The sequence below is a fragment of the Eubalaena glacialis genome, chromosome 1 (assembly GCF_028564815.1).
Source record: "Eubalaena glacialis isolate mEubGla1 chromosome 1, mEubGla1.1.hap2.+ XY, whole genome shotgun sequence".
Taxonomy (NCBI): domain Eukaryota; kingdom Metazoa; phylum Chordata; class Mammalia; order Artiodactyla; family Balaenidae; genus Eubalaena; species Eubalaena glacialis.
In genome coordinates, this window is record NC_083716.1 from 179,231,930 (window position 1) to 179,245,799 (window position 13,870).

Sequence of the window (13,870 nt, forward strand, 5' to 3'; positions counted from 1 at the left end):
TCCTTGGGTGAGGCACTTCCAGAGGCTTGTGGGTAGACTTCCTGCTAAAGTCCTAAATGCTGTCAGCAGAAACTGCATTCCTTTAATGCCTTTCGATATTCTTATCTGCCTCTTTCCTGCTAACCCCCTAGTCATAGAGGTCCTGCCTCAGTACTTTGGGTACTGCTGGAGAGAAACAGGTTTCTTCAGCTGTGTTCTACATCACTGGGGTAGTTGGGCACTCACTCACTGCTCCCTTTTTTCCCAACAGAGGTTGCCACTGCTGGATAGTTCAGCCCCTTGCAGTGTTGCCTTGGAGGTGGGGGGCAGCACTGGGAAAGTCCCTCAAACTGTCAACGAGACTTCGGGGGTTTTTTTGTTTGATTTTCCTTCTCTGATGGTGGGCTGAAATCTCCCCTTGGGAAGTCTGGATTTCTGTAAATTTTCTCCTAACCATGTGTATCTGCCCAGGTCAGCACTCTCCAGGGTTTTTTTCTGACTGGACAAGAGGGTTTGGGACAGTGTTGCTTGTTCCACAGCCCGTTACTGGATTAACAGGTCAGTGAGACTCCTCCTGGGTCCCTTGACATATGGTGCTTGTTCCCACAGCAGTGCTTTTGTTTGTGGATGGATGTGTAATTCATTGTTTAAATGGGAGGGACAAAAAGGAGGAATGTCTTACCCTGCCATGATGCTGACCAACTGAGTAGTTTTTAAGATAGTTCTATTGTCTCTAATCTTTCTTTCACTGCAAATAAAATTGGTTATTACTGAATACTATTTTATGACCCCAAGGTTCACTGCTAGGATATGCTTTTGAGTATCAATAGGTTCATCACAAAATTGTGCATACTAGGAAGCAGAGTAAACAGCTGATATTTCAATAATTCCTTGTAAATAATACTTTTCGTGAATGGCTAGTGGTACAGCACATTTTGTAACTATAGGACCAGCCCAGGAGCCACTGCAACACTAGTTCTTTTCAAGAAAATTAACTGGAACAAAAGGAAGGCTACAAAAGTTTTTGTTCTGTTGCTTAACATGGTAATAGTGAGATGATTGGATCAAGATGGCAGGTGGAACAGAAGAATCTACGGTCTCTCTCAATCCTAAATTCCATAAGGTGCTAGAGTAGAACAAGAAAATCTGCTACAGCACTGAAAAATGAGAGGGCTAGCAATGGAATTGAAATTTTGAGGAATGCCAAAAAGATAGCCCACGGGATCAAAGTTATTGGCAAATAAAATGAGAAAATCACAACACAAAACAGGTAGACTACTGCAAAGGGAGGAATGGTTTGGAACCCAGAATCAATAGATGCAAAAAGCAGGAGGGTGCCCATGGATGCTGGGCAGGATGAGTCATTAGGGAGCTGACTGAGAATAACTAAACAAGTCCCATCCTCCAAACATGGGCCAAGTTGGGGGCTGATGGGGTGTCTGTACCCAGCCTATAACATAACAGTGGGTGAAGCCAGTGGAGCTGGAGAAGCAGGGCAGTGCTCCCCAGGTACTTGCTTACCGTCAAGAAGAAAAGAGAAGCCTATACCCAGAATCAAAATACTGATCTGTCCTTACCTGGCAGCACAGCCTACCTCTCTCATCACTGTCTTTGATAAACAGAACAAGATCCATAAAAAGGGGCTCTCAAATACAAAAATCAGATACTAAATAAGCAACTAAACAAATTACAACTATGAATCGCCAAAATACTTCAAGAAAGGCCCAAAGAAAAGCTTCGGAAAAAAAAAAAAATCCACAGGACAGTAAGTGAGTATATTTGATATCCCAAGGACATAGAATAAGATATAGCCGTTAAATAAAAACAAAAATAAGACAGGCTGAATGGTAGAGGGATACAACTTAAGAGCAAAGCTGTGAGCAGGATGATCCAGCAAGACTCTCATTACACAACCTAGAAGTATAGATGGAGAAAGTATCAAGGAAAGCTAAAAGACACAGGGATAGGTCCAAATATTCCAATATATGACTAAACAGAAAGGAGATAAAAGAATGTAGAGAGACAGAGTAGAATGGATTTTTTTTTTCTTTTTTGTCTGAAAAGTCTTAGGATTAAAGGGTTCATCCCCATATAGCACAGAACCAGATGAATTTTTAAAAGGCAAAATTTCAAAATAACAATGATTAAATCCTAAAAGCTGCCAGCTGCCAAAAAACAGGTTATGTACAAGTTAACACTGTTGTCATCAGGCCTCTCTTTGATAATTACGATGACAAAGCAAATTGCTTTGACCCAAGAATTCTAGACTTCCAGTTTCCAGTCCTGCATGTAAGAAGGTTATACATTGCCAGTCCATCATAACAGTGAGTAAACAAACAGCTAACAAACTGAAAGTAACTCCTCCTAGATCTGTAAGGGAAGTAAAGTAAGGTCATGGGGCAAAGTACTGTCTCCAAAATTGCAGAGCCGACAGGCATATACAGAAAACCACAACATACTGGAGCAGTAACCTCTGTGGAAACCAATGCTGGGGGTAGGGAAACCTGAATCATAATTGACAAATTGCTGGAGGTTCAGTGTGGACAACTCTTGAGTTTAAAACTCCAGGGGAACCCGTGTGCCTAGAGCCCATGCTCTGCAACAAGAGAAGCCACTGCAATGAGAAGCCCGCACACTGCCACAAATAGTAGCCCCCACTCGCTGCAACTAGACAAAGTCTGCGTGCAGCAATGAAGATCCAACGCAGCCAAAGATGAATAAATAAATTGATTAAAAATTTAAAAAGTGGGGCTTCCCTGGTGGTGCAGTGGTTGAGAATCTGCCTGCCAATGCAGGGGACATGGGTTCGAGCCCTGGTCTGGGAAGATCCCACATGCCACGGAGCAACTAAGCCCGTGTGCCACAGCTACTGAGCCTATGCTCTACAGCCTGCAAGCCACAACTACTGAGCCCACATGCTGCAACTCCTGAAGCCCACGCGCCTAGAGCCTGTGCTCTGCAACAAGAGAAGCCACTGCAATGAGAAGCCTGCGCACCACAACAGAGTAGCCCCTGCTCCTTGCAACTAGAGAAATCCCACACGCAGCAACAAAGACCCAACACAGCCAAAAATAAATAAATAAATTTATTTAAAATAAAAAATCAAATAAATGGAATCACGCAGTATGTAACCTTTAAAAAAAGATTTTTAAAAAAAGTGAAGGGAGGAGTAGTTACAAGATGTTGGAGTAGAAGGACCCTGAGCTTCTCTCACGGGCACACCAAAATTACAACTATCAATGAAAAAGACCAGAACCTACCAGAAAAGATCTACAACTAAAGATATAAAGAAGGAACCACAAGATAGGTAGGAAGGGTGGAGTCGTGGTATAGTCAAGACACATACTCCCAGGTGGGTGACCCAGAAACAGGAAGAATAATTACAATTGCAGAGGCTCTCCCTCAGTAAGGGTCTGAGCCCACACATGAGATTCCCCAGCCCAGGGTTCTGCACCAGGAAGATGAAACCCCAGAACATTTGGCTTTGAAGACTAGTGGGGCTTTAATTTCAAGAGATCCAGAAGGCTATGAGAAATAGAGACACCATTCTCAAAGGGTACACACACAATCTCACATACTCTGGGAGCCAGGGCAGAAGCAGTCATTTGAAAGGAACCTGGTTCAGACCTACCTGTTGATCTTGGAGAGTCTTGGAGAGGAAGGTGGCAACTGGAGCTCACTCTGGGGACATAGATCAAGGGATCAATCCAAGAAGAATATATAACAATTGTTAACATATATAAACCCAAAATAGGATCACCTAAATTCATAAAGCAAATATTAACAGACATAAAGTGAGAAATTTATAGTAACACAATAATAGTAGGGAACTTTAACACCCTACTTACATCAATGGACAGATCATCCAGACAGAAAATCAATATAGAAACACTGCCCTTAAATGACACATTAGACTAGATAGACTTAATATATATATATATAGAGAGAGAGAGAGAGAGAGAGAGAGAGAGAACATTCCATCCAAAAGCAACAGAATACACATTCAAGTGCACATGGACCATTCTCCAGGATAGACTGATTCCATGCTAGGCCACAAAACAAGCCTTGGTAAACTTAAGAAAATTGAAATCATATCAAGCATCTTTTCCAACCACAATGCTATGAGACTAGAAATCAACTATGAGAAAAAAACCCCGCTAAAAAACAGAAACATTTGGAGGCTAAACAATATGCAACTATATAACCAATGGATCACTGAAGAAATCAAAGAATTTAAAAAAATACCTGAAGACAAATGAAAATGAAAACACAATGATCCAAAACCTATGGGAAATAAGAAAAACAGTTCTAAGAGGAAAATTTATAGTGATACAAGCTTACCTCAAACAAACAACCTAACCTTACACCTAAAGGAACTAGGAAAAAAGAATAAAACCGAAAAGTAATAGAAGGAAGGAAGAAAGATCAGGGCAGATATAAATGAAATAAAGCTTTAAAAAATAAAAAAGATCAATGAAACTAAGAGCTGGTTCTTTGAAAAGATAAACAAAATTGATAAACCTTTAGCCAGACTCCTCAAGAAAAAAAGAGAGGGGGGGCCAAACCAATAAAATCAGAAATGAAAAAGGAGAAGTTACAACCAATACCACATAATACAAAGGATCATAAGAGATTACTGTGAACAATTATATGCCAATAAAATGGACAACTTAGAAGGGATGGACAAATTCCTAGAAATGTTCAATCTCCCAAGACTGAACCAGGAAGAAATAGAAAATATGAAGAGACCAATTACCAGTAATGAAACTGAATCAGTAATTAAAAACAAACAAAAGAACCCTCCCAAGAGATAAAATTTGAGGACCAGATTTGCTTCACAGGTGAAGGAACACTTATGGACTCATTCTATGAGGCCAGCATCACCCTAATACCACAACCAGACAAAAATACCACACACACACACACAGAAAATTACAGGTCAGTATCACAGATGAACATAGATGCAAAAATCTTCAACAAAATATTAGCAAACTGAATCCAACAATACATTAAAAGGATCAGACCCCATGATCAAGTGGGATTTATCCCAGGGATGCAAGGACAGTCAATATCTGCAAATCAATCCATATGATACACCACATCAACAAACTGAAGACTAAAAACCATATGATCATCTCAGTAGATGTGTTAAAAGTTTTTAACAAAATTCAACATTCATTTATAATACAAACTCTCCAGAAAGTGGGTATAGATGGAACATACCTCAACATAATAAAGGGCATATATGACAGGCCCACAGATAACATCATACTCAATGGTGAAAAGCTGAAAGCATCTCCTCTAAGATCAGGAGCAAGACAAAGATGCCCCCTCTCACCACTCTTATTCAACATAGTATTGGAAGTCCTAGCCACAGCAATTGGACAAGGAAAAAAATAAAGGAAATCCAAATTGGAAAGGGAAAAGCAAAACTGACACTCTTTGCAGATGACATGACATTATACATAGAAAATCCTAAAGATACCACCAAAAAACTATTAGAGCTCATCAATGAATTCAGTAAAGTTGTAGAATATAAAATTAATACACAGAAATCTGTTGCATTTCTATACATACACTAACAACAAACTATCAGAAAGGGAAGTTAAGGGAACAACCCCATAACATCAAAAAGAATAAAATACCTAGCAATAAACCTACCTAAGGAGGTAAAAGACCTGTAGAAAACTTGTAAGACACTGATGAAAGAAACGGAAGATGACACAAACAGATGGAAAGATAAACCATGTTGTTGGATTGGAAGAATTAACATTGTTAAAATGGCCATACTACCCAAGCCAATCTACAGATTCAATGCAATCCCTGTCAAAATACCAATGGCATTTTTCACAGAACTAGAAAAAATAATCTTAAAATTTGTATAGAAACACAAAAAAGACCCCAAGTAGCCAAAACAGTTTTGAGAAAGAAGAACAAAGCTGGAGGAATCATGCTCCCTGACTTCAGACTACACTACAAAGCTACAGTAATCAAAGTAGGATACTGGCACAAAAGCAGATACATAGATCAATGGAAGAGAATAGAGAGCTCAGAAATAAACCCATGCACTTATGGTCAATTAATCTACAACAAAGGAGGCAAGAATATACAATGGAGAAAAGACAGCCTCTTCAATAAGTGCTTCTGGGAAAACTGGACAGCTACATGCAAAAGAACGAAATAGAACATTTTCTCACATCATATACAAAAATAAACCCAAAAGTGATTAAAGACCTAAACATAAGACCAAAACCCATAAAACTTCTAGAAGAAGACATAGGCAGAACACACTTTGACATAAATTATAGCAATATTTTTTGTATCAGTCTCCTAAGGCAAAGGAAACAAAAGCAAAAATAAACAAATGGGTCCTCGTTAAACTTAAAAGCTCTTTCACAGCAAAGGAAACAATCAACAAAGTGAAAAGACAACATACTGAATGGGAAAAATATTGGCAAATGATATGACCAATAAGGGGGTTAATATCAATATCTATATCTATAGATATGTAGATATATACACACAGCTCATACAACTCAATTTCAAAAAATAACCCAATTAAAAAATGGACAGAAGACCTTTTTCTAAAGAAGACATATAGATAGCCCACAGGCTCATGAAAAAATGCTCAACATCACTAATCAGAGAAATACAAATCAAAACCACCCTGAGGTATCACCTCATAGTGATCAGAATGGCTACCATCAAAAAGAACACAAATAACGAATGTTGGTGAGGATGTGGAGTAAAGGGAAACCTTGTACAATGTTGGTGGGAATGTAAATTGGTACAGCCACTGTGGAAACAGTATGGGGGTTCCTCAAAAAACTAAAAATAGGACTACCATATGATCCAGCAATTCCACTCCTGGGTATATATCTGAAGAAAATGAAAACACTAATTCAAAAGGATATACTCACCCCAATGTTCATAGCAGCATTATTTACAATAGCAAAGTTATGGAAGCAACCTAAGTGTCCATCAACAGACAAATGGATAAAGAAGATGTGGTATGTACACATACATACATTCATACATATATACACACACACACATACATAAACACCTACAGTGGAATAGTACTCAGCCATAAAAAAGAATGCCATCTGTAACAACATGGATGGACCTGGAGGGTATTATGCTTACTGAAATAAGTCAGAGAAAGACAAATACTGTATGTTATCAGTTATATGCAGAATCTAAAAAATAAAACAAACTATTTAATATAACAAAAAGCAGACCCACAGATACAGAGAACAAACTAGTGGTAACTAGTGGGGAGAGGGAAGAGGGAGGGGGAAAGATAGGGGTAGGAGGTTAAGAGGCACAAACTAAATAAGCTACAAGGACATAAGCTACAGCACAGGGAATATAGCCAATATTTTATAACTATAAATGGTGTATAATCTATAAAAATTTTGAATCACTGTTATACACCTGAAACTAATATAATATTGTAAATCAACTATACCTCAATAAAAAATAATTTTTTAAATAGTGTGCAAAAAAAAAGTGAAGGAGAAATAAAGTTTTTCTCAGACAAAAATTGAGGTAATTTGTTGTCAGTAGACATGCCTTACCAGAAATGTTAAAAGAAGTTCTTTAGAGAGAGGAAAAAAAAAAAAGTGATACAGGTCAGAAACTGATCTACATAAAGAAAGGAACTACATACGAGAAAGAATAAGTGAAAAATCTTTATTTTTCTTATTTATTTTTATTATTCTTAATTGATCTAATAGATGTTTGTTCAAAATAATAATAGCAACACTGTATTCAGATACATGTATATATAACACACATATAGATATACATGCTATATATGCTTATGTACAAGTGAAATGAATGACAGCAATGATAACAGAAACAAAAGGGAGGAATTAGGATTATTTTGTAATCATAAAATACTCTCACTAGATTAGCTGTAAATTTATATTGCAAACGCTAGGGCAACAACTAAAAAAGTTTAAAAAAATTTTTAAAGTAAAGAAAAAGAAGTATAACTGAAATGCTAAGAAAGGAGAGAAGATGGAATCACATAAAATGCTCAAGTAAAGCCAAAAAAGGCAGAAAAAGAATGGAGATGGAGGATGAAGATAGGAACAAATAAAAAGAGCAAGAATTAGAAAACAGTAACAAATATGGTAGGTATTAATCCAAGTAGATCAATAATCACTTCAAGCATCAGTGGTCTGAATGCACCAATGAAAAGAGAGTTTGTCACACTGGATCAAAAAATAAGACCCAACTATATGAAAACCACTTTAATATCAATAAATAAGAAAGAAAGAACTCCACTTTAAATATTAAGACATATATGGATTAAAAGTAAACAGGTGGAGGGAATTCCCTGGAGGTCCAGTGGTTAGGACTCTGCACTTTCACTGCCGAGGGCACAGGTTCAATCTCTGGTCAGGGAACTAGGATCCCACAAGACACAGGGTGCAGCCAAAAAAAAAAGTAAATGGGTGGAGAAAAATATACCATACTAACACTAATCAAAAGAAAGTAGGAGTAGCCATATTAATTTCAGACAGAGCAGACTTCAAAGCAAGAAAAGTTATCAGGGATTAAGAAGTGTATTACATAATGATAGAGGGGTCAATTCTCCAAAAAAGACATAATAATCATAAATATATACGCACCTAACAACAGAGCATCAAACTATGTGAGGCAAAACTGATAGAAATGCAAGGAAAAAAGATGAATCAGGGACCTCCCTGGTGGCACAGTGGTTAGGAATCTGCCTGCCAATGCAGGGGACACGGGTTCGAGCCCTGGTCCAGGAAGATCCCACATGCCGCAGAGCAACTAAGCCCATGCACCACAACTACTGAGCCCGCGCTCTAGAGCCCAAGAGCCACAACTATTGAGCCCACATGCCACAACTACTAAAGCCCGTGCACCTAGAGCCCATGCTCTGCAACAAGAGAAGCCACCGCAATGAGAAGCCTGTGCACCGCAGCAAAAAGTAGCCCCTGCTCGCCGCAACTAGAGAAAGCCCACGCACAGTAACGAACTCACTGCAGCCAAAATTAAAATATAAATAAATAAATTTATTTTTTAAAAGAAGATGAATCAATCATCATAGTTGGAAACTTCAATACCACTCTCTCAGAAGTGGACAGATTCAGTAGGCAGAAAATCACTAAGGACACAGTTAAACTCAACAGCACCGTCAGTCAACTGGATATAATCAATATCTATAGACTACATCCAACAGCAACAGAATACACATTGTTCTCAAGCTCACACTGAACATTCACCAAGACAGACCACATTCCGGGCTATAATATGTATGTTAACAAATTTTAACAGATAGAAATCATATAATGCCTTCCCTCAGACCATGATCTAATTACACTAGAAATCAATAACAGAAAGGCAACTGGAAAATCCCATAATACATGGAAATTAAACAACATACTTCAAGTAACACATGGGCCAAAGAAGTCTCAAGAGAAGTTTTAAAATATTTTGAATTAAATTAAAACACAATTTATCAAAATTTGTGGGATGTAGCAAAGCAATGTTCAGAGGGAAATTTATAGCACTGAGTGAATATATTAGAAAGGAATAAAGATCTAAAATTAATCATGTAAGTTTCTACCTTAGAAAACTAGAGAAAGAAGTGCCAATTAAATCTGAAGTAAGCATCAGAAAAGAAATAATAAAAACTAGAGCAGAAATTAATGAAATTAAAAACAGGAAATTAATAGAAAAAAAAATCAATGAAACCAAAAGCTATTTCTTTAAAAAGGTCAATAAAATTGACAAATTTCTAGCCAGGTTAAGAAAGAAAGAGAAAAATTATTAATTACTAATAACAGAGATGAAAGAAAGAACATCACTAGATATCCCAAGGACATTAAAAGGACAATAAAGGAATACTGTGAACAACTCTATGCCCACATATTTGATGATGAAACCTAGATGAAATAGACTAATTCCTTGAAAGACACAATTTGTCAAAACTCACAAAAGAAACAGATCATCTGAATAGGATTATATCAAAGAAATTGAATCAATAAGTAATAACCCTCCAAAAAAGAAAGCCCCAGGCCCAGAAGGGTTCACTGGTGAATTCTACCAGACATTTAAGGAAGAAATCATACTAATTCTCTACAATCTCTTTCAGAGGATACAAGAAGAAGGAATATTTCCTAACTCATTCTATGAGGACAGCATTACCCTAATACCAAAGCCAGACAAAGACATTACAAGAAAACTATAGACCAATATCTCTCTTAAATATAGATGCAAGAATCCTCAGTAAAAAACATTAGGAAATCAAATTCAACAATGTATAAAAAGAATTATACACGACAACAAATTGGGATTTATCCAAGGCAAGACTGGTTCAACATCTGAAAATCAATGTAATCCATAACATCAACAGCTTAAAAAGAAAAACCACATGATCACATCAATAGATGCAGAAAAAGCATTTGAAAAAATCTAACACTCATTCATGAGAAAAACTCTCTGCAAACTAAGAAGAGAGGGGAACTTTCTCACCTTGATAAAAAAAAAAAAATCTACAAAAAACCCTACACTAACATCATACTTAATGGTGAGAAACATGAAGCTTTCCCATTAAGATGGAAGAGGAAGAGCTTTCCACTAGGAGGAAGAAGGCAAGGATGCCCCCTCTCAGCACTCCTTTTCAACACTGTACTAGAAGTGCTAGCTCATGCAATAAGACAAGAAAAGGAAAGGTATACAGATTGGGAAGAAAAAATAAAACTTGTTTGTTTGCAGATGACATGATTGTCTATGTAGAAAATCTGAAAGAAGTTGACAAAAACAACAATAACAACAACAACAAATCTCCTGGACCTAATAAGTGACTACAACAAGGTTGAAGGATACAAAGTTAATGTACAAAGGTCAATTCCTTTCCCATATTCCATACAATTTGAAATTAAAAACAAAATACCATTTATATTAGCACTCCAAAATGAAATATTAAGGTATAAGTTTAAGAAAATATGTATAAGATCTATAAAAGGAAAACTACAAAACTGATGAACAAGATCAAAGAACTAAATAAATAGATATTCCACGTTCATGGATAAGAAGACTATATTATCAAGACATCAGCTCTACCTACCTTGATCGATAAGATTCAATGTAATCCCCATCAAAATCCCAGTAAGTCATTTTGTGGACATTGTCAAACTGATGCTAAAGTTTATATGGAAAGGCAGAAGAAAAATAGCCAACATAGTGCTGAAGAAGAACAAAGTTAGAGGACTGACATTACCTGACTTCAAGACTTACTACAAAGTTATAAAGTAATCAAGACAGTGTAATATTGGCAAAAGAATAGACAAACAGGTCAATAGAATAGAATAGAGCCCAGAAATAGACCCACATAAGTATACTCAACTAGATCTTTGACAAAGGAGCAAAAGCAATACAATGGAGCAAAGATAGTGTTTTCAACAAATGGTGCTGGAACAACTGAGCATCCACATGCAAAAAAATGAATCTAGGCAGAGACCTTATAGCCTTCACAAAAAGAAATTCAAAATAGATCATAGACCTAAACATAAAACACACAAATATAAAACTCCTAGAAGGTAACACAGGAGAAAACCTAGGTGACGTTAGGTATGGTGGTGACTTTTTAGATATAACACCAAAGACACAATCCATGAAAGAAGTAATTAAGTTAGATTTTATTAAAATTAAAAACTTCTACTCGCTGAAACACAACGTCAACAGAATGAGAAGACAAGCCACAGAATGGGGAAAAAAATATTTGCAGAAGCCACAACTGACAAAGGACTGTTATCCAAAATATACAAAGAACTCTTAAAACTCAATGATAAGAAAACAATCCAATTAAAAAATGAGCCAAAGATCTCAATAAACACCTCACCAAAGAAGATATACAGATGGCAAATAAGCATATGAAAAGATGTTCCACATCATGTGTTGTCAGGAGAATGCAAATTAAAACAATGAGATACCACTACATACCTATTATAATGGCCAAAATCTGGAATACTGACAACACCAAATGCTGATGCGAGAGTGGGGCAAAAATAACTCATTCATTGATGGTAGGAACACAAAATGGTACAGCCACTTTGGAAGACAGTTTAGTGTACAAAACTAAACATACCCTTACCATACGATCCAGCAATAATGCTCCTTGTTATTTATTCAAAGGAGGTAAAAACTTATGTCCATACAAAAACCTACACATGGATATTTATAGCAGCTTTATTCATAATTGCCAAAACTTGAAGGCAACCAAGATGTCCTTTAGTAGGTGAATGGATCAATAAACTGTGGTACATCCAGACAGTGGAATATTATTCAGTGCTTAAAAAAAAAAAAAAAAAAAAGTGCTCAAGCCACAAAAAGACAGGGAGGAACCTTAATTGCATATTACTAAGTAAATGAAGCCAATCTGACACATTCTAACTATTTGACATTCTGGAAAAGGCAAAACTATGGAAACAAAAACATCAGTGGCTGCCAGGTGTTGAGGGGAGGGGACATATGAATACGTGGAGCACAAAGGTCTTTTAGGGCAGTGAAAATACTCTGTATGGTACCATAATGGTGGATGCATGTCATTATACATTTGTCCAAACCCACAGAATGTACAAAATCGAGAGTGAACCCTAATGTAAATTACGGACTTTGGGTGATAAAGATGTATCAATGTAGGTTCACATCAAGTGTAACAAAGGTACCACTCTGGTGGGGGATGCTGATAATGGGGGAGGCTGTGCATGTGTGGGGACAGGGGGTATATGGGAAATCTCTGTACCTCCTAATTTTGCTGTGAATCTAAAACTGCTCTGGAAAAAAGTTAAGTGTTTTTTAAAATAGTAAAAACAAAGAAAGGAATTAACATGGCACACTACAACATACTTATTTTACACAAAAGAAAGGAGTAAAGGAGGAAGACAGGAACAACAACCACCAAAAGAATTGAGACATAGGAAACAAAACCCAACTATCAAAACTAATAAGTGAGTTCAGCAAGGTTGTAGGATATAAGATCAATGTAGAAAAATCAGTCATATTTCTATATACTAACAGTGAACAATCTGAAAATAAACTTAGGAAAACAATGCCATTCATTAAAACATCATAAACAATAAAATCCTTAGGAATAAATTTAACAAAAGAAGTACCAGACCTGTTCACTGAGAACTATAAAACTATAAAACTGAAAACACTAAAACTATGAAACATGAAATTTTAAAAGATCTAAATAAGTAGAGGGAGATTCGAAGTTCATGAATTGAAAGACAAGATTGTAAAGAAGGCAATTCACCCCAAATTGATTTATAGATTCAACAAAATCCCTATCAGAATACTAACTGGCTTTTCTGAAGAAACTGATAAGCTAATCTAAAATTTATATAGAAGTGCAAAAGATCCAGCCAAAACAAATTTGAAAAAAAAGCTGGAACATTTACACTTTCCTATTTTAAAACTTAATATGAAGCTACAGTAATCAAGGCAATGTGGTGCTGGCATAAGTATAGTCATATAGATGAATGGAACAGAACTGAGAATCTATAAATAAACACTTACATGTATGGTCAATTCATTTTTGACAAAAGCACCAAAGCAATTCATTGGGGGAAGGATAATCTTTCCAACAAATGGTGCTGAGACAATTAGACAGCCACATGCAAAAAGATAAATTTAGACCCTTCACACCATACAAAAAATTAGCTCAAAATAGATCACAGATCTAAATGTAAGAGCTAAAGATAAAATTTTCAAAGAAAACACAGGAGAAAATCTTGATAACCTTGGTTTAGGCAGAGTTTTTAGATGATACCAAAAGCATGATCCATAAAATTTTAAACTTGATAAATTGGACTTAATCAAAATTTAAAACTTCTGTGTTTCAAGA